The sequence below is a fragment of the Nycticebus coucang genome, chromosome X, assembly GCF_027406575.1.
Source record: "Nycticebus coucang isolate mNycCou1 chromosome X, mNycCou1.pri, whole genome shotgun sequence".
Lineage (NCBI taxonomy): Eukaryota > Metazoa > Chordata > Mammalia > Primates > Lorisidae > Nycticebus > Nycticebus coucang.
The window spans coordinates 56,981,171-57,003,717 of NC_069804.1; the positions used below are offsets into that span (position 1 = coordinate 56,981,171).

A 22,547-nucleotide genomic window follows, 5' to 3' on the forward strand; every position below is an offset into this window, starting at 1 on the left:
GAGGCTAGAACTGACAGCTAACCATGTGCTGCTGGAATACAAATGGCAGTGAGACCAGGCAGTGGCAAAGACAGCACCTGAGGTGCAGGTTCTGTGAACTCAAAAAGCTTGAACATAACCTCTGATAAAACACCGGCTAAACAATAAAGTATTCTAGCCCAGGCCATGTTCCTAAGAATCGAGGCCTAAAAATAAAGTCACACACAAACATTGTGCTCTGGTACATTGTGTGCATACACAAGGCTGCCCTCCCACTGAAAACACCAGAGAGAGAACATATGGCTAAATGTAAAAAATGTCATAAACACTGTGAATTGTAAAAACAAACTCGAAGCTACATACATATTCAAAAGTTAAAAGTCAAAGTCTAACTGGCTAAAGAGGAATAAGCATAATCTTTGATGAATAAATGGTTCATGTGGACCCAAGGGTGACCACTAAGAAGTCAAGCCAAAAGAATAAAGAAAAAATTGAACACGGACATCAGAGGCTGCACACTGTAGAAGAACTATGCTTTACAGAATTATTCTAGAGAAATCAAAAAATAAACAGATGGCCAAACAAATAACAAGTCTTAGAAATGGGTAGATGATTATTACCTAACTCTGCTTCACATATTATTGATATGAAAAAGCATTCATATATTATTTTAATAGTCCAGTTTTTTAAAAAATTTACAAGATATGAATCAAACAGGAAAGCATGGACCATACATAAGAAAAAAGGCAGGCAAAAGAAATAGCCTTTGAAGAATCTGTTGGATTTACTAAAGACTACAAATCAGGTATTACAAAAAAAATCAAAATAACTTCAAAAAGCATAATTAAACAATGAAAGGAAGATATGATAAATACTCATCAAATAGAGAATACCAATAAACAGATAGACATTGTAAAGAGAACAAGATAGAATTCTGGAGTTGAAAATATAATAACCCAAATAAAATCTTTACTAGAAGGACTCAATAGTAGATTTGAGTGGGCAGAAGAAAGAATAAATAAACTTGAAACATATGAATAGGGATTATACAAAATGAATAACAAAATAAAATAGAAAAACTGAATACAGCCTCAGAGAAATGTGGGAAACCATTAAGCATACAAATATATGCATGCTGGGTGTAATAGTAAGGGAGAAAAGAAACTAAAAAAGTACAAAAATAATGACTATAAACTTCTCAAATTTGATAGACAAGGTTAATCTACAAATCCAGGAAGCTTAACAAACTCTAAGGAGAAACAAAATGATCCACATCCAGACACAGTATAGTCAAAATGTTAAAACTAGAGGGGACAGAGGAAGATGGTGGAATAGAAACTTCTCCCTGCTAGCTACTGGCAGCAAGGCAGGGGAAAGAAAATTCCAGCCATCTTCAGCTGAGGGAACCTACCTGGAGACATCACCCCAGGGGCACAGAGGAGCGGTGGTGGACCACAGGAGCGAGCAGGTCTGATGCTGAAGAAAACCAGCACAGAAGACAAGTATGTGGGAATGGGCAGCCTACAAACAGAGGATTGGGGACAGGAAGGAGCTGCCTGGCAGCTTTTTATTTGGGGCTAATCCACTTACTGGAGCAGCCTGGGAAGGCCTAAATGGGTAGGTGGACTCAAACAATGTTCAGCGGCTGAGTTTGAGTCCTGGATGGGATGGATGTCCTATCTGCTTGGCTGCTAGCTGGGCTGTCATTGGGAAGGCCATGTAGGAGAAATGAGCTAAATAGACCTAGAGCATGGCCAGCTGTAGCACCCACTGAGCTCGGGCATCCACTCTTGCAGTGAGCTGAGCAGTGCCTGCACCCCCAAGGATTGTTGTCATGGGGCACTGTGAGACCTGCCTTCTAAGAAATCTGGTAAGAGCATTAAGACCTCAACCCCATGCAGACTGAATGCTGACAAAACAACCAGACACTGATTGAGGGCAACTAAGTCAGGAAGACAGGACCTGATCTCCTCAGCAACTAGAGTAGTTCTGTGGCACTCATTTTTCACAACAAAATCAGTATGTGAAATATAAGGTAGTTCTTTTTTCTTTGAAAGGAGTTCCTGCATTTAATAGTGTCCCTAAAGAATTTTAAATTTTTTTGTTTTGTTTTGAGGTTTTTGGCAGGCCCTGGGTTTGAACCCACCACCTCCTGCATATGGGGCCAGTGCCCTACCACTTTGAGCCACAGGCGCCACCAAATTTTAACTTATTAAATAAAATAAACTCTAAGTGAACCTAAAAATTATACTTTATAAACATAAAAATACTTTCCTTTGGTGTAATACATCAATCTTACCTGCAAATAGAAAAACAAAATTGTATATAAAGTAGTATTTCTCACCCAGCAACAAGAAGCATTTATGTAGTTATTTTTCAAAAGAGTCAGGAAAACTATTTATAACCTACTAGGCCTAACCTATAACTTAGATATTCATACTTAAGCTAGTCAGTGATTCACTAATATTGCAAAACAAGCTTTCTTCTAGAGATAGTGGTTTCTTTGCATTAACTGGGTAAGAACTAGGCATATTTTAAAAGGGGGAAATCAACTGATACCTCAATATGAATCTTAGGCATAGGTAGGTCTGGTTTAGAGGTTTGTTTTCAGTGGATTTTTCATCATAAATATGTATTCTAAGAAAAAGTCTTACTTTTGATTTAGAATTTTTCATCTGAGGTGTTTGTACCTTCTTGGAGACAAAGGCAATGTCTCAGATCTTTCCTTATCTCTATTTGGGGCAGGGACAGTGAGGGTGCCTAATACCCCTTTAGATTCTGTGTATTAGGAGGAAAAAAATGAGGAAAACAAACATTACTCCAGACTTTTCCATCATCCAAAAGCAATGAAACACGGCTGTCTTTTACACAGTACTAGCCAAAGAAAACAAAAATGAGAGCTTCCCAGGGCAGTATAGTGCTCACGTTATACTTTTATACTTGCATATATGTAAGTATAAAACAACAATGTTTGGACAAAGAAGCTTTATAGTTATTTATTTTAAAGCTACTGTATTTAAAAACTTCTTGATTAATAAATAGCTCGGATGTTTCCAGTCCTGTTTCTAAGCATGAGTGATGGGTGAACTTGTTTCAGGCTATGAGGATGAACTAGGGCAACTTGGAGCCAATTCCATGATCATCAGCAGGCAGCCTGGCAATAAAAGCTCATCGATCTTCCTCTGCAAATACTTTAACATGGAGTCCATCCTCTGGGCAGAGCCCCAGATTTTCTTCAGTATTTCACACTCCCTCTCATTGGCTTGTTTCAGCTCCATCTTTATGTTACAGCACATGAGAGCTTTGGATTCCTCAAGCACAACTGTATTACATGAGGCAAGCTCCTTAATTTGAACCATGACTTCTTGGGTGAAGATCCCAGCCCAGAACACCTGTGAGACCAGGCCCTTGCTACATGCCTCCTGCCTCCTATGTGGTCAGCTTCTGCCCGCTGAGCAACATTTCATTTACAGATGCTCCTCCCATAATCTTGGGAAACATAATGGTAAAACAGCCATCTGGACACTGTCTGGAGGTAATATATGATGTTTGAGACCAAGCCTTTTTGTTAGCCCAAACCACATCACAAAGAGGCAATATGATGCTCCTAGTCCAGTGGCCAGGGCATTTACTGCTACAATAATGAAGTTTCTTACAGCTTCCACAATTTTAGTGCTTTCTCTTTTTCTGTCATCTGTTAAATGCTGTATAAAATAAATAAAGTCGAAGCCACAACAAAAACACTGCTAACTGCGTTGAGCAAAACCAACTTGCTGTTGTCAGCAGCCACTGTGGTCAGAGTACTCTGGACTTCTTTCATTACCTCTGGATTTAGAGAGTTATTCTGTGATGATTTTGTGGATAACAATATGTGGGTGAAGCCATCCTGCTTACTGATGATAATATCTCTATATCTGTAGGCACTATCTGTTTGCCTCACACTGAAACATAACCGCTTGTCAAAAGGCTGGTCTCTTCTGTTGTCAGTAAATTTCCTTTTCCAAGCTGTCACTCCTGTAACAGATGTCTGTATGTTGGCTGTTCCATTGGCCATTAATGCATCCACAAATGGAGATGTACTGTTCCCATTCATGGCTAAGTGGTGGCCATGGCTGTAGTTATAGGGCCAGGCACCTGAGGCATTAGTGGGTGTATCTGGGGCCTGCTCCCCACCCTAGTCTTCTCCACACCAGGGCCCCAAAGAGCTCCAATCAACTTCTCTGCTATGACCTCAAGTGCCACTGTGTCTTCTTGACCTTTCTCGATGGGGTCTAATTTCTTAGACTTCTCATTCTGAAAGCCACCCACTGAGGTCCTTCATAGGGGTCTTAGGCACTGAGGTTCTTCATAGGGGTCTTAGGCACAAGTATCTTGATACCTGACTTTGCTAGGCACATATTTTTCCAGCTCAACAGAGATGAAACTGTGTTTTTCCTGAATTTATGGTGGGCAGCAAACAACTGGTTGTTTTTAGACTCGTGGTCTTTGCCAATCACTAGCACCTTAGAAGAGGTTTTAGAAAAATTACTGTTAGTGGATCTGGAGATCTGTTTTCTAGCATTGTTTGGAGAGATCCTTATATTTGACATTTAATGTTCTAAGTCTCTACTTTTATGTCTGTACAATATACTGAGTATGGTATGGTGTCCAAGAGTGTTCTGTATGAATAGACACGTGCATTCCTTTCAGGAATGGGTACTGAATCCAGACTACAGATGCCTATTATAAGTTTGGCTTCTGAGCTTGAAATCATATTGAATGTATGAAGAAGATCAAAATAAAATCAAAACCTTATTTTTGTACAGTTTTGAAGTTTACACTTGGAACTAACCACCTCCCCAGCCATGTGGAGAGCTGTACAGTGTGTAAAAACGCTTTACCTTGGATTGATTGGTACAGTATTTTTGCATCTGTGGGACCTACTTTTTTGTTCAGTAGTTAGAACTATATATAAACTGTACAATCTGTAAAGTTTTTATAGAATATTCAGCTATGAAACTGGTTAAATAAAACTAATATTTCTTAGTACGTACATACACGCACACACACAAAATCAGTGTGTGTTCTCTGTCTTCTAATACCACAGCACCACCTGGTGTCCAGGCAATATATTGACACATACACACACACACATATGTTAGACATAAAGTTTGTGTGCAGTTTAAATAGTTAACTCATTTAGATTGCACACAAACTTTAAGTCCATCCTATATATATGTTTTCTTCCCCTTCCCCTTTGGTTGATTGGATTTTTCATTTTTACTTTCTTCAATAGCAAGGGCTTCCCACATTTTTGTTATGATTTTTCAGTCCCTTTTAGTCTTTCTTTTTTATTTCTCTCCTTCTTTCTCTCTTTGGTAAAGATTCTTCTACATTTTTCATCTTTCTCACATAAATTTTTCATACAACAGATACAATATTCCCTATATTCTTTATCATATATAATTGTATTGTTAATTTTATTTATCTGTTCTTATTATTCTTCCTTTTCTCTGAGTGCTGGGGAGGTCATGGCAGTGGTCTACCTCAAGGAGATCACAGCACATGGTCTAGGGTGTCCTACTAGCCTTCACCTTTGGAAAGGCAGTATTGACAGGTCTCCATTGCAACATACTGCTGAATTTGTATTTTTTCTTTTCTTTCTCTTTCAATATTTTGTGGAGGTGGGAGTCTTGCTTTTGTCCAGGGTGATAAGGCATTGAGGAACCTTCACAGCCCACACTCCAAAGTCCTGGAGTTGCAGCTGTGCCCATAGCACCCTGCTGAACAACACCATTTCTCCTGTTACTCTCTTTCTCTTTTTCTGTCCTTCTTCTCTCCTTTTCCAAAATTCTTTTCTTTCAGCCCCCTTCTTCTTTTTTTTCTGTTAGGTTTTTCTTTCTTTTCCTCTTCTTTTTCCCTGCTTGCTCTGTACCCTTATCTTCCTTTTCTACTTATTTCAAGAGGCCACTTCAACACCTAAGTACCAAGACAAAGAATTGAAAGTGAAGGAGGCAGTGAGAAGGAAAAAGGAGCAGTGAAAGTAAAAAAGTAGAAAAGCAGGAACCACAAAAATTAGGAGGAACTAACAGAGAAATTCTGGCAAAATGAAAAACCAAAACAGAGCAACCCATCCAAGGGACCATGAGGCAACTACTGTCGAGGACTCCACCTATGACGAAGTAATATAAATGATAGAAAAGGAATTTAAAATATAGCTGGTAAAGGCAATAAAAGGAATTGACAAGAAAGTGGAAAAACAAAACCAAAAGGTGGATGAAAGATATGAAGAACATACAGAGCAAATTGCAGAGCTTAAGGAAATGAAGAAGTGAATCAGGGAACTTAGAGATGCAGTAGAAAGTATCAACAACAGATTAGACCATGCAGGAGAAAGACTCTCAGAGATAGAGGATAAAGTTCATGATCTAACCCAGATAGTTAAAAAGGCAAAAAAGAAGAGATAGAAAGCAGAACATTCACTCAGAGAAATATGGGAATTCACAAAGCATTCAAATATATGAATTATAGGTATCCCTAACAGAGAAGAAGAACGTCCCAAAGGATAGGAAGCCTTACTGGAGGATGTCATAAAAGAAAATTTCCCAAGCTTCATAAAGATTCCAATGCACTCATTTTAGAGGGATATTGAACCTTAGGTCATTTCAACACAAACAGAGCATCTCCAAGACACATTTAAATGAAACTGTCCAAAATCAAGACAAAAGAGATAATTTTGTAAGCAGGTAGAGGGAGAATTCTGTAAGCTACAGGGGCAGATCCATCAGGGTGACTGCAGATTGTTCATCTAAAACTTTCCAAGCCAGAAGAAAATGGTCATATACTTTTATCCTTCTTTTTTATATGTATTAAATCATAGCTGTATACATTAATACAATCATGGGGTACAATATGCTGGTTTTATATACAATTTGAAATGTTTTCATCAAACTGGTTAACATAGCCTTCCTGGCATTTTCTTAGTTATTGTGTTAAGACATTTATATTCTACACCTAATAAATTCTTAAACAAAACAATTTTTAACCCCAGAATTCTGTATCTGGCTAACCTAAGTTTCAAAATAAATAGAGAATTCAAATCATTTACTGATGTGCAAACATTGAGGAAATTCCCCCCAAAAGACCACCTTTACAGGACATATTTTGACCTATTCTTCATACCACCAAATGGAAAACGGGCCACCAGGCAAAGGAAACACCCAGAAAATAAAGGATAAAACGTAGTGTGCACAATTGCACAAAGTATAAAACTAAGCAACAGTCTTTCACAAAATAAGATGAATAAAACTCCAGCACACTTATCAATTCTCTCAATAAATGTTAATGGCTTGAAATCACCACAGAAGATGAACAGGGTGGCTGATTGGATAACAAAGCACAAGCCATCCATATGATGTATCCAGGAACATGCTTTCCTAACCTTGAAAGAAAAATCAAGATTCAGGATAAAGGAATGGAAAATAGTATATTACGCAAATGGAAATCAGAAGAAAGGAGGGGTCACAATCTTATTTTGAGATACAAGTGGATTTAAAGCAATTAAAATTAAGAAAGACAAATAATGTCACTTCATACTGGTCAAGGGAACAATACTACCAGATACATTTCAATACTAAGTAATTGTGCATGCAACGTAAATGCTCCCAGATTAATCTTAACAGACTTTGATTGGTCTGAGCAGTATGTTGTCTTACAACATCATAATTGCTGGGAAATTGAACATCCCTCTGACAGAACTGGATAGATCCACTAAACTAAATAAATCTACAAGGAACTTAAATGTGACACTAGAACAAATGGACTGAATGGACACATAAGAACACATCATTCTCAAGATAAGGAATATTTGTTCTTCTCATCAGCCCGTAGAACACAGTCCAAAATAGATCATATCTTAGGATATAAATCAAACCTCAACAGAATTAAAAGTATTGAAATTATATCTTGTATCTTCTCAGACCACAAGGCAATACAGGTCAAGCTCAATTCCAACAAAAACTTTCATCCCCACACAAAGGCATAGAAATTAAACAACCTTATGGTGAATGACAATTGGGTCAAGGCAGAGGTAAAGAAAGAAATTGTTAAATTCCTAGAACATAAGAATAATGAAGCTACAAGTTACCAAAACCTGTTGGATACTGCAAATGTAGTCTTAAGAGGTAAATTTATCACAGTAGATGCCTACATCACCCAAACAGAAAGAAAGCAAATCAACAAACTAATGAATCATCTTAAGGAAATGAAAAAGGAAGAACAATCTAATCCCAAATGTAACAGAGGAAAAGACAGAACCAAAATTCAATTAGAAATAAATAAATTGAAAATAAAATAATCACTCAGAAAATTAATGAAATAAGAAGTTGGTTCTTAGGCGGAGCAAGATGGTGGCCGAGTAACAGCATCCTTGCATCTGGGCACCATAAGCCTGGGGAGATAGGACTCCAGGCATCTCTGGCTGGTGGGATCTGCCTATCATCACCCCTGCGAGGATACAGGGAGTCAGCGAGAGACTTCTGGACCCCAAGAGGAGGACTACAACAGTGGAAAACTGGCAAGTGGTCGTGTGTGTTCAATCCATCTAAACCAGCCCGCAACTGTAAGTTCAGTAGCAGTGAGACTGAAAACCAGAAAGAACTTACCTGTGAACTGTTTTGGTGTCTTTGGACTTGGCACTGAGTTGAACTGCCTTGGGGAGAGCCTGAGCGGGAGTGTGGAGAATTTTGCCCGTTGTCCAGGGCCCCAGTCTGAGCCGCTGAGCCAGACGGAGCTAATAGTGTTTGGCTATGGGTCACAGGGAGCCATTGTGAGCGATCTGCCCCGGCAAGCTCTGCCCTCAGGATCACAGAGCTAGAATTGGGTGGGAGCTGGTATGGGTGGGAGCTGGTAATCCAGCGACCAAGTAGCCTAAGGGCGGGGTCTGAGCCGCCTTGCAGCCCTAACCCTCAGGGGCACCCACCTCCTTTCTCTATTTTTCTTTGTTTTTCTTATCACTCAGTCCTCCTCTCTTTCATCGCTTTTTTGCTCTTCAACCTTCTCACCCTTCTGGTCCTGTAACCCTTAGCCCACAGGCACGAGAACTTAAACAGCAAGAGGAAGTGAAAGGAAAATTAGGGCAAGGAAACAGATAAAAGAAATCACTCATGAGGAAGAATCAGCAGAAAACTCCAGTCAACATGAAGGACCAGTCCAGAACAACCCAGCCAAGGGACCATGAGGTAGCTACTGCAGATGATTCCACCTATAAAGAAATGTTAGGAATGACAGAAAGGGAATTTAGAATACACATGTTGAAAACAATGAAATAAATGATGGAAACAAGGAAGGAAACTGCTAATAAAGTGGAAAATAACCAAAAGGAAATCCAAAAACAGAATCAAATAAGAGAAGAACGAGATGAAGAATACAAAAAGGATATAGCAGAGCTGAAGAAAATGAAACAGTCAATTAGGGAACTTAAAGATGCAATGGAAAGTATCAGCAACAGGTTAGACGATGCAGAAGAAAGAATTTCAGAGTTAGAAGACAAAGTTCTTGAGATAACTCAGATAGTAAAAGAAGCAGAAAAGAAGAGAGAGAAAGCACAACGTTCACTGTCAGAATCATGGGACTTTATGAAGCATTCCAACATACGAGTTATAGGAATTCCAGAAGGGGAAGAAGAATGCCCCAGAGGAATGGAAGCCATACTAGAGAATATTATAAAAGAAAATTTCCCAAATATCACCAAAGATTCGGACACACTGCTTTCAGAGGGATATCGGACCCCAGGTTGCCTCAACTCTAACCGAGCTTCTCCAAGACACATTGTGATGAACCTGTCCAATGTCAAGACAAAATAAAAGATTCTGCAAGCTGCCAGGAGTAAGCGCCAGTTGATCTACAGGGACAAATCCATCAGAGTGACCGCAACTTCTCTAATGAAAGAACACAATGGTCATCTACCTTTAATCTACTTAAACAGAACAATTTCCAGCCCAGAATTCTGTACCCTGCTAAGCTAAGCTTCAAAATTGACGGAGAAATCAAATCATTTACGGATATACAAACATTGAGGAAATTTGCCACAACAAGACCAGCTCTACAGGAAATACTTCAACCTGTTCTGCACACTGACCACCACAATGGATGAGCAGCAAAGTAAGAACTCAGAAATTAAAGGACAGAACCTAACCTCCACACTGATGCAAAAGATAAAACTAAGCAATGGACTCTCACAAAATAAGATGAAAAGAATACTACCACACTTATCAATTATCTCAATAAATGTTAATGGCTTGAATTCCCCAGTGAAGAGACATAGATTGGTTGACTGGATTAAAAAACACAAGCCAGCCATTTGCTGTCTGCAAGAAACACACCTGCCTTCAAAAGACAAATTAAAGCTCTGAGTCAAGGGTTGGAAGACAACTTTTCAGGCAAATGGAATTCAGAAGAAAAGAGGAGTTGCAATCTTATTTTCAGATACATGTGGATTTAAAGCAACTAAAGTCAAAAAAGACAAAGATGGTCACTTTATATTGGTCAAGGGAAAAATACAACAAGAAGACATTTCAATTCTAAATATCAATGCAACCAATTTAAATGCTCCCAGATTCTTGAAACAGACCTTACTCAGTCTGAGCAATATGATATCTGATAATACCATAATCACCGGGGACTTTAACACTCCTCTTACAGAGCTGGACAGATCCTCTAAACAGAAATTAAATAAAGATATAAGAGATTTAAATGAGACCCTAGAACAACTGTGCTTGATAGATGTATATAGAATACTCCATCACAAAGATAAAGAATATACATTCTTCTCATCACCCCATGGAACATTCTCCAAAATTGATCATATCCTGGGACACAAAACAAATATCAACAGAATCAAAAGAATTGAAATTTTACCTTGTATCTTCTCAGACCATAAGGCTCTAAAGGTGGAACTCAACTCTAACAAAAATGCTCGACCCCACCCAAAGGCATGGAAACTAAACAGTCTTCTGTTGAATAACAGATGTGTGCAGGAAGAAATAAAACAGGAAATCATTAACTTCCTTGAGCATAACAACAATGAAGACACAAGCTACCAAAACCTGTGGGATACTGCAAAAGCAGTTTTGAGAGGAAAATTGATCGCTTCAGATGCCTACATTCGAAAAACTGAAAGAGAGCACATCAACAATCTCACAAGAGATCTTATGGAATTGGAAAAAGAAGAACAATCTAAGCCTAAACTCAGTAGAAGAAAAGAAATATCCAAAATCAAATCAGAGATCAATGAAATTGAAAACAAAAGAATCATTCAGAAAATTAACGAAACAAGGAGTTGGTTTTTTGAAAAAATAAATAAAATAGATAAACCATTGGCCAGACTAACGAGGAATAGAAAAGTAAAATCTCTAGTAACCTAAATCAGAAATGATAAAGGGGAAATAACAACTGATTCCACAGAGATACAAGAGATCATCTCTGAATAATACCAGAAACACTATCCCCAGAAATTTGACAATGTGAAGGAAATGGATCCATATTTGGAATCACACCCTCTCCCTAGACTCAGCCAGGAAGAAATAGAGCTCCTGAACAGACCAATTTCAAGCACTGAGATCAAAGAAACAATAAAAAATCTTCCAACCAAAAAATGCCCTGGTCCAGATGGCTTCACTCCAGAATTCTATCAAATCTTCAAGGAAGAGCTTATTCCTGTACTGCAGAAATTATTCCAAAAAATTGAGGAAGAAGGAATCTTCCCCAACACATTCTTTTTTTATTTTTATTAAATCATAGCTGTGTACATTCGTATTATCATGGGACATCATTCACTAGCTTTACAGACCGTTTACCAAGTTTCACATATACCCTTGTAAGATGCACCGCTGGTGTAATCAGCAAACATCACGCTGATACCAAAACCAGGAAAAGACCCAAACAAAAAGGAGAATTTCAGACCAGTCTCACTTACGAATATAGATGCAACAATTCTCAACAAAATCCTAGCTAATAGATTACAGCTTATCATTAAAAAAGTCATTCATCATGATCAAGTAGGCTTCATCCCAGGGATGAAAGGCTGGTTTAACATATGCAAGTCCATATACGTTATCCACCATATTAACAGAGGCAAAAATAAAGATCACATGATCCTCTCAATAGATGCAGAAAAAGCATTTGATTAACATCCAGCATCCTTTTCTAATTAGAACACTGAAGAGTATAGGCATAGGTGGCACATTTCTAAAACTGATTGAAGCCATCTATGACAAACCCACAGCCAATATTTTACTGAATGGACTAAAACTGAAAGCTTTTCCTCTTAGAACTGGAACCAGACAAGGTTGTCCTCTGTCACCTTTACTATTCAACAGAGTGCTGGAACTTCTAGCCAATACAATTAGGCAAGACGAGGAAATAAAGGGAATCCAAATGGGAGCAGAGGAGGTCAAACTCTCCCTCTTTGCTGACAACATGATCATATACTTAAAGAACCCCAAAGACTCAACCACAAGACTCCTAGAAGTCATCAAAAAATACAGTAATGTTTCAGGATATAAAATCAATGTCCACAAGTCAGTAGCCTTTGTGTACACCAATAATAGTCAAGATGAGAAGCTAATTAAGGACAAAACTCCCTTCACCATAGTTTCAAAGAAAATGAAATACCTAGGAATATACCTAACGAAGGAGGTGAAGGACGTCTATAAAGAAAACTATGAAATCCTCAGACAGGAAATAGCAGAGGATATTACAAATGGAAGAACATACCATGCTCATGGACAGTAAGAATCAACATTGTTAAAATGTCTGTACTTCCCAAAGCAATCTCCCTATTCAATGCCATTCCTATCAAAATACCAACATCGTATTTGGAAAAAATGATTATGCGTTTTGTATGGAATCAAAAAAAAAACGTATAACTAAGACAGTTCTTTGTAACAAAAATAAAGCTGGGGGCATCAGCATACCAGATTTTAGTCTGTACTGCAAAGCCATAGTGCTCAAGACAGCATGGTACTGGCACAAATACAGAGACATAGACACTTGGAATTGAATTGAAGACCAAGAAATGAAACTAACATGTTAAAGCCACGTAATCTTCCATAAACCAAACAAGAACATACCTTGGGGGAAAGACTCCCTATTCAATAAATGGTGTTGGGAGAACTGGATATCTACATGTAAAAGACTGAAACTGGACCCACACCTTTCCCCACTCACAAAAATTGATTCAAGATGGATAAAGGACTTAAATTTAAGGCATGAAACAATAAAAATCCTCCACGAAAGCATAGGAAAAACACTGGAAGATATTGGCCTGGGGAAAGACTTCATGAAGAAGACTGCCATGGCAATTGCAACAACAAAAATAAACAAATGGGACTTCATTCAACTGAAAAGCTTCTGTACAGCTAAGGAGACAATAACCAAAGCAAAGAGACAACCTACACAATGGGAAAGGATATTTGCATATTTTCAATCAGACAAAAGCTTGATAACTAGGATCTATAGAGAACTCAAATTAATCCACATGAAAAAAGCCAACAATCCCATACATCAATGGGCAAGAGACATGAATAGAACATTCTCTAAAGATGACAGACGAATGGCTAACAAACACCTGAAAAAATGTTCATCATCTCTATATATTAGTGAAATGCAAATCAAAACAACCCTGAGATATCATCTAACCCCAGTGAGAATGGCCCACATCACAAAATCTCAAAACTGCAGATGCTGGCGTGGATGTGGAGAGAAGGGAACACTTTTACACTGCTGGTGGGACTGTAAACTAGTATAACGTTTCTGGAACGAAGTATGGAGAAACCTGAAAGCACTCAAGCTAGACCTCCCATTTGATCCTGCAATCCCATTACTGGGCATCTACCCAGAAGGAAAAAAATCCTTTTATCATAAGGCCACTTGTAGACTGTTTATTGCAGCTCAATTTACAATCGCCAAAATGTGGAAACAGCCTAAATGCCCACCAACCCAGGAATGGATTAACAAGCTGTGGTATATGTATACCATGGAATACTATTCAGCCATTAAAAAAAAATGGAGACTTTACATCCTTCGTATTAACCTGGATGGAAGTGGAAGACATTATTCTTAGTAAAGCATCACAAGAATGGAGAAGCATGAATCCTATGTACTCAATTTTGATATGAGGACAATTAATGACAATTAAGTTTATGGGGGGGGAAGGAGAAAGAGGGACGGAGGGAGGGGGGTGGGGCCTTGGTGTGTGTCACTCTTTATAGGGGCAAGACATGATTGCAAGAGGGACTTTACCTAACAATTGCAATCAGTGTAACCTGGCTTATTGTACCCTCAATGAATCCCCAACAATAAAAAAAAATAAAAAGAAGTTGGTTCTTGAAAAAAATAAGTGATATCAATATAACTTTGGCCAGATTAATCAGAAATAGAGAAGTAAAGTCTTTAATAACGTTAATCAGAAACAAAAAGGGTAAAATAACAATTGAAACAGGAGATTATTTCTGACTACTACAAATAAATCTATGCCCAGATTTTGACAATGTGCAGGAAATGGACCAATACCTAGAATCACACCGTTTCCCTAAACTGAACCACTGAATTGGGAAGAAATAGATCTCTTGAACTGCCCAATATCAAATACTGAGATTTAAGAAACAATAAAATATCTTCCAACAAAATAATGCCCTAGACCAAATGGCTTCACACCAGAATTCTATCAAACCTTCAAAGAAGAACTTATACGCATACTGCAGAAACTATTCCAAAACATTGAGAAAGAAGGAATCTTCCCCAACACATTCTATGAAGCAAACATCACCCTGATACCCAAGTCAGGAAAAGACCCAACTAAAACTGAGAACTACAGACAAATTTGACTAATGAACATAGATGCAAAAATACTCAACAAAATTTTAGCCAACAGATTACAGTTACACATTAAAAAAATTACATATCACAATCAAGTAGGCTTCATTCATCTCAGGGATACAAGGCTGGTTTAACATATGCAAATCCATAAATGTAATTTACCATATCAATAGAAGCAACATATGATCTTCTCAATAGATGCAGAAAAAGTATTCATTAAAATTCAGCATCCTTTTCTAACAAGAAGACTTATGAGTATAGGCATTGTTGGCACATTTCTTAATCTGATTGAAGCCATCTATGACAAACTCACAGCTAATATCTAACTGAATGGAGTAAAACTAAATTTTTTCCACTTAGAACTGTAACCAGACAAGGATGTCCTCTATTATCACTACTATTCAACATAGTGCTGGAAGTTCTAGCCAGTGCAATAAGGCAAGAGATGACCTCAACAAAGAGAATTGTGAAACCCTAAGAAAATAAATAGGAGAAGACATTAAGAAATAAAAGAATATACCACACTCCTGGCTGGAAAGAATCAACATGGTTATAATGTCTATACTTCCCAAAACAATCTACAGATTCAATGCAATCCCCATTAAAATACCAACATCATAATTTGAAGAACAGGAAATCGTAATTCTTCATTATGCATGAAACCGGAAAAAAATCCATATAGCCCAGGCAATTTTTAGTAATAAAACAAAGCCAGAGGGATCACCCTACAATCCTTTTGGCTATATTATCAGTCCATAGTGATCAAAACAACATGGTATTGGCACAAAAATACTGACATGGACATTTGAAACCAATAGAAAACCAAGAGACGAAACCAGTTTCTTATTGCCATCAGGTCTTTGATCACTTGAACAAAAGCATACATTGGGTAAAAGAATCCCTATTCAATACATGGTGCTGCAAAAACTGAATAACTACATGTAAAAGACTAAATCTGGACTCACACCTTTCACCACTTACAAGAATTGATTCAAGACAGATAAATGATTTAACTATAAGGCATGAAACCATAAAAATCCTAGAAGAAAGTGTGAGAAAAACTCTTGGAAGATGTCAGCCTGGGGAAAGAGTTTATGAAGAAGACTTTAGTGGCTATTGCACCACCAACAAAAATAAACAAATGGGACTTAATTAAACTGAAAAGCTTCTGCCCAGCCAAGGACACAACAATCAAAGCAAATAGACAACCTTCACAATGGGAAAAGGTATTTTCATATTACGAATCTGACAAAGGCTTGATAACTAAGATCTACAGATTACTCAGCTTAATCAACAACAACAAAAAAAGAGCAAATGATCCCATCTATCACTGGACAAGATACATGAACAAAATCTACTCTGAGGCTAAAAGAATGGTTAACAAACATATGAAAAAAATGGTCATTGTCCCTAGTCACCAGAGAAATGCAAATTAAAACCTCCCTCAGATATCACCTTACACCTTATCACATTATCACCATGAAAATGGCCCACATCCCAAAGTCCCAAAGTTGTAGATGGTGGCACAGATTCAGAGAGAGGGGAACACGTTTATACTGTTGGTGGGACTACAAACTAATGCAGCTTCTATGGAAATAAGTATGGAGAATCTTCAAAGAACTGATATTAGATCTCCCATTTGACCCCACAATCCCACTGGCATCTGCCCAGAAGAAAAAAATCCTTTCATCATAAACACATTTGCAGATTGTTTATCACAGCTCAGTTTACAATTGCCATGATATGGAAATGATATAAATACCCATCAACTCAGAAATGGATTAACAAGTTGTGGTATATGTATATCATAGAATACTATTCAGCTATAAAAAGGTGTGACTTTATATCTTTTGTATTAATCTGGAGAGATTTGGAGAACACTCTCTTTAGTGAAGCATCACAAGAATGAAAAAGCAAATATCTAGTGTACTCAATACTAATTGAAGCCACTAGATGTTCTGATTCATACCCACATAGGAGAAAAGCTCATTTCAATTCAAGTTAGGGCAAGGGGGAAAGAATAAAGGAGAAGGGAGATTTGGGGGAGCTCCGACTTAACGGGGACAATGTAAGGGTGTATGGTACACCCTTTGGGTGTGGGATCCACCTACAAGAGGGACTCTACCTAACAAATTCAAATATTGTGACCTGGTTGTTTATACCCTCACATGAACCTGAAATTAAAAAAAAAATGTTAAAACCAAAGATAAAGAAAAAATCTTGATAGCATGAGAAGAAACACTACTCATCACATGCATACAAGGGAATTCCAGTAAGACCAAAATGGACCTCTAATCAGAAAAAAAAAAAAATAAGAGGTTAAAAAACAGTGCAATGATGAATTTATAGCCCTAAGTAAACAAACAAACAAACAAACAAAAAACCAGCCAACCAAGTATTATATATTCAGTAAAGTTATCCTTCAAAAATGACAAAAATAATGATGTTCCCACATAATGAAAACCTGAAAGAATTCATTTCTAGCAGAGTTGCCTTATAAGAAAATCTAAAGGAAATTCTTCACACCAAGTGACAGTGATAACAGACTGTAATTAGAATACTCATAAAAAAACAAACCTTGATGTTACATTAATTATGTAGGTAGTGACAATGTATATAAAAGAATAGAGCTATATAGAAATAACATACTTATATGTTGCTGGAGTTAAGTCAGTGTCTCTTTGAACCTCATTCTGGTAAGTTAAACTGTACATGGGAAACCTAAGGGCAACCATTAATTTTTTTTAATGTGTAAAGTACATTAAAGAAGTTAAAATTATACTCTGGAAAGTAGTCAATGCAAAACAAAGCAGCAAACATGACATGAGATATATAGCAAAATATGGCAGATGTAAATCCAAGTATATAACTAATAATTTTAAATGTAAATAAGTTAAATAACCCAAATGAAAACACAGAGAATGTCAGACTGGATAAAGAACATGCATGTTGTCTACAGGAGACACATTTTTGACTTAAAGATACAGATAAATTGAAAGTAAAAGAATGGAAAATCCATAGCACTGTAAATAACCACAGAAAGCTGGAGTGGCTATATTAATATCAGACCAAATAGACTTAAAAAAAAGTCTGACAAGTTCACAAACTTTCTACCATGCACTTACGTTGGTAGCACTGTACAAACAGTTCCATAAAGTTTTATAACATTTGTATAACAGTGCCTCACAGTTGTGTTCATGTTGAAATTTGACAATGTCTTGCCGAGTGGTGTTCATTATTGTGTTACATGTTTGTTGTGCTGTTGTGAGAACACTGGAGCTTGAATTAGAGAAAAGAACAATCATTAAATTTCTTGATAAACTTGGCAAGAGGGGGGTGAAATCAGGAATATGTTAGTCCACATTTAATGGGGATAATACAATGAAGAAAATGGCAGTGGACAAATGGGTTGAATATTTTTCTGAGGGGACAGGTTCAACGATGAAGAGAGGTCAGGGTGGCCGGTAATGAGCAGTACTGATGAAAACATTGCAAAAATTTGTCCAATTGTGAATCAGAATTGTTAGCTGACTGTGAGAAGCATAGCAGGCCAAGTAAACATCAATAGAGAAACAGGAAAGTCTTAACTGAAAATGTTGGCATGAGAAAGGTGGGTACAGAAATGGTCCCAAGGGAGCTCACTGATGAACAAAAGCAAAGGAGAGTCGAAGTTTGCCAAGACATTTTGGAGAGGCAAGATGATGTTTTGGGTCATGTTATCACTGGTGATGAAACATGGGTATGCCAATATGACCCTGAAACAAAGTCTCAAGCGCACAATGGAAGTCAGACAATTCTCCATGACCGAAAAGTTCCATCAGTTCAAATCAAGAGTCAAAATAATGTTGCTACTCATAACCTTTTTTTGATATCAGAGGGATTGTTTATTCTGAATTTGCACCAACTGGACAAATAGTTAACCAAGTTTACTATTTGCAAGTGCTGAAAAAGCTGCATGAGAAAGTTACATGAAAACAACTTGAAGTTTTTGCCAACAACTTATATCTCTTGCATCACAACAATGCACCAGCTCACATGGCACTGTCTGTGAGGGATTTTTTAGCCAGTAAACAAATAACTGTATTGGAACACCCTCCCTACTCACCTCATCTGGCCTCCAGTGACATTTTTTTTTTTTTACCAGAAGATAAAGAAAATATTGAAAGAAAGGCATTTTGATAACATTCAGGCCATCATAGTTCTCTTTATAGAGATCTTTCACGTCCTTTGTTAGATAAACTCCTAAATATTTCATCTTTGTCACTACTGTGAACAAAATAGAGTCCTTCACTGTTTTTTAAGCTTGACTATTGTTGGTGTATATAAAGGCTACCAATATATGAGTGTTGATTTTGTAACGTGAGACGCTCCTGTATTCCTTTATCACTTCTAAGAGTTTTGCAGTAGAATCCCTTGTGTTTTTCAGATATACAATCATATCAGCTGCAAAGAGTGAAAGTTTGATCTCTTCTGACCCTATATGGATACCCTTGATTGCCTTTTCTCCCCTAATTGTGATGGCTAAAACTTCCATTACAATGTTAATGTGACATGTGTCTATGAAACTCTAAGAAAAGAAATAGCTGAATATGTTAACAAATGGAAAAACATACCATGCTTATGGCTGGGAAGAATCAACAATATCAAAATGTCCATACTACCCAAAGCAATATACAATTTTAATACAATCCCTATTAAAGCTCCACTGTCATACTTTAAATTCTTGAAAAAATACTTCGTTTTATATGGAATCAGAAAAAAACTCGAATAGCCAAGATATTACTCATAAATAAAAACAAAGCAGGAGGAATCATAATACCAGACCTCAGACTATAGTATAAATCGATAGTGATCAAAACAGCATGGTACTGGCACAAAAACAGAGAGGTAGATGTATGGAACAGAATAGAGAACCAAGAGATGAACTCAGCTATTTACCATTATTTGATCTTTGACAAGCTAATTAAAAGCATTCAGTGGGGAAAAGATTCCCTATTTAACAAATGGTGCTGGCTGTGTGAACTGGCTGGCGACCTGTAGAAGACTGAAACTGGACCCACACCTTTCATTATTAACTAAGATAGACTCTCACTGGACTAAAGATTTAAAGTTAAGACATGAAACTAATGATTGGTGGGATTACACCTGCGTTGCATCGTACAAGGGTACATGTGAAACTTAGTAAATGTAGAATATAAATGTCTTAACACAATAACTAAGAAAATGCCAGGAAAGCTATGTTAACCAGTGTGATGAAAATGTGTCAAGTGGTCTATAAAACCAGTATATGGTGCCCCACGATCGCATTAATGTACACAACTATGATTTAATAAAAAAATAAAATAAAATAAATAAATAGCATCTAAAAAAAGAAAAAAAAAGACATGAAACTATAAAAATACTAGAAGAAAGTGTAGAGAAAACTCTTGAAGAAATAGGCCTGGGCAAATATTTTATGAGGAGGGCCCCCCGGGCAATTGAAGCAGCACAAAAATACACTATTGGGACCTGATCAAACTAAAAAGCTTCTGCACAGCCAAGAACACAGTAAGTAAAGCAAGCAGACAGCCCTCACAATGGGAGAAGATATTTGCAGGTTATGTCTCTGACAAAGGTTTAATAACCAGAATCCACAGAGAACTCAAATGTATTAGCAAGAAAAGAACAAGGGATCCCATCTCAGGCTGGACAAGGGACTTGAAGAGAAACTTCTCTGAAGAAGACAGACATGGCCCACAGACATATGAAAAAATGCTCATCATCCTTAATCATGAGAGAAATGCAAATCAAAACTACTTTGAGGTATCCTCTAACTCCAGTAAGATTAGCAGATATCACAAAATTCCAAAACCAGAGATGTTGGAGTGGATGTGGAGAAAAGGGAACATTTCTGCACTGCTGGTGGGAATGCAAATGAATATGTTCCTTTTGGAAAGATGTTTGGAGAACACTTAGGGATCTAAAAATAGACCTGCCATTCAGTCCTACAATTAGTCTTCTAGGTAAATATCCAGAAGACCAAAAATCACATTATAACAAAGATATTTGTATCAGAATGTTTTTTGCAGCCCAATTCATAATTGCTAAATCATGGAAAAAGCCCAAGTGCCCATCAACCCATGAATGGATTAATAAATTGTGGTATATGTACACCATGGAATACTATGCAGCCTTAAAGAAAGATGGAGAGTTTACCTCTTTCATGTTTACATGGATGGAGCTGGAACATATTCTTCTTAGCAAAGTATCTCAAGAATGGAAGAAAAAGTATCCAATGTACTCAGCCCTCCTATGAAACTAATTTATAGCTTTCATATAAAAGTTATAACCCAATTATAGCCCAAGAATATGGGGAAAGAGGAAGGGGAGGGGATGGGGGAGGATGGGTGGAGAGAGGGTAATTGGTGGGACCACACTTACAGGTGCATCTTACAAGGGTACATGTGAAACCTCCTTAATGTAGAATATAAATGACTTAACAGAATAACTAAGAAAATGTCAGGAAGGCTATGTTAACCAGTTTGATGAAAATATTTCAAATTGTATATAAAACCAGTGCATGGTGCCCCATGATTGCATTAATGTACACAGCTAAGATTTAATGAAACAAACAAACAACAACAATAACAACAACAACAAAAAAAACATTCAGGACATCAAAGGTAATCTGACAACTGTTTGATGGCCATTCCAGAAAGAGTTCCAAAATTGCTGTGAAGTGTGGACTATACACCGGTGTCAGTGCATAGCTTCCCAATGGGAGTACTTCAAAGCAACCATAGTGATATTCATGAATGAAGCACATGAAGCATTTTTCCTAGGATGAGTTCATGAACTTAATTTTCAGACCTCATACTTTAAAATTTTTAAATATTAGTAGGGTTAAAGGAAAACATTTCAGTTAGTCCAAATGCAGTGGTTTTTATACCTAACTGATCACAACTAGTTACAGATCCCCTTATTCCTTCTCCATTTCCACTGTTTCACTTGATTAGCTTTCCAAAAAAAAAAAGATGATTTCATAATGATAAAATGATCAGTCAGAAAGATATAACAATCATAAACATTAATAATCAAAAATTATAGCACCAAAATAAATGAAGCAAAACCTGACAGAAATAAAGAAACAAATAGACACTTGGAAAAGAATAATTTGATACTTTAAAAATCCAGTTTATTTTTTCTGTTTCAGTATCAATCTTTTTAATCAACTTTTCCTTTCAGTTGACACATAATAATTGTACATATTTATGGGATACAGAATGGTGTTTAATACATGTCTATGATCAATTCAGGTAATTAGCATATCTATCACTTAAACAATTATCATTTCTTTGTGTTGTGAACATTCAAAATCATCTCTTCTAGCTGTTTGAAAATATACAATCATTGTTAACCATATTTACCCTGCAATGCTGTAGAACATTACTGCTTATTCCTCCTGCCCAGCTGTAACTTTGTATCCATTAACCAACCTCTCTACCCTTTCCTCCCCTTACCCTTCCCAATCTTTAATAACCACAATTCTACTCCCTACTTCTTTAAACCCATTTTTTTAGCTCCCACATATGAATAAGAATATGAAGTTTTTATCTTTCTGTGCCTAACTTATATCACTTACCAAAATGTCTGGCAGGTTCATCCATGTTGCTAAAATGACCAAATTTCATTCTTTTTTATTGCTGAATAGTATTCCATTTTGTATATATACC

At 37.1% G+C, this 22,547-nt stretch overlaps 1 protein-coding gene and 1 pseudogene across 2 annotated transcripts in view; both read right to left on the minus strand.

The window, feature by feature from the left end:
* The window catches only part of SHROOM4 (shroom family member 4), a 369,471-nt gene that overhangs the window by 223,675 nt on the left and 123,249 nt on the right, over positions 1 to 22,547 (minus strand). The gene's annotated exons all lie outside the window — the stretch shown is intronic.
* Positions 3,078 to 4,568, minus strand: LOC128577909 (chromodomain Y-like protein; annotated as a pseudogene).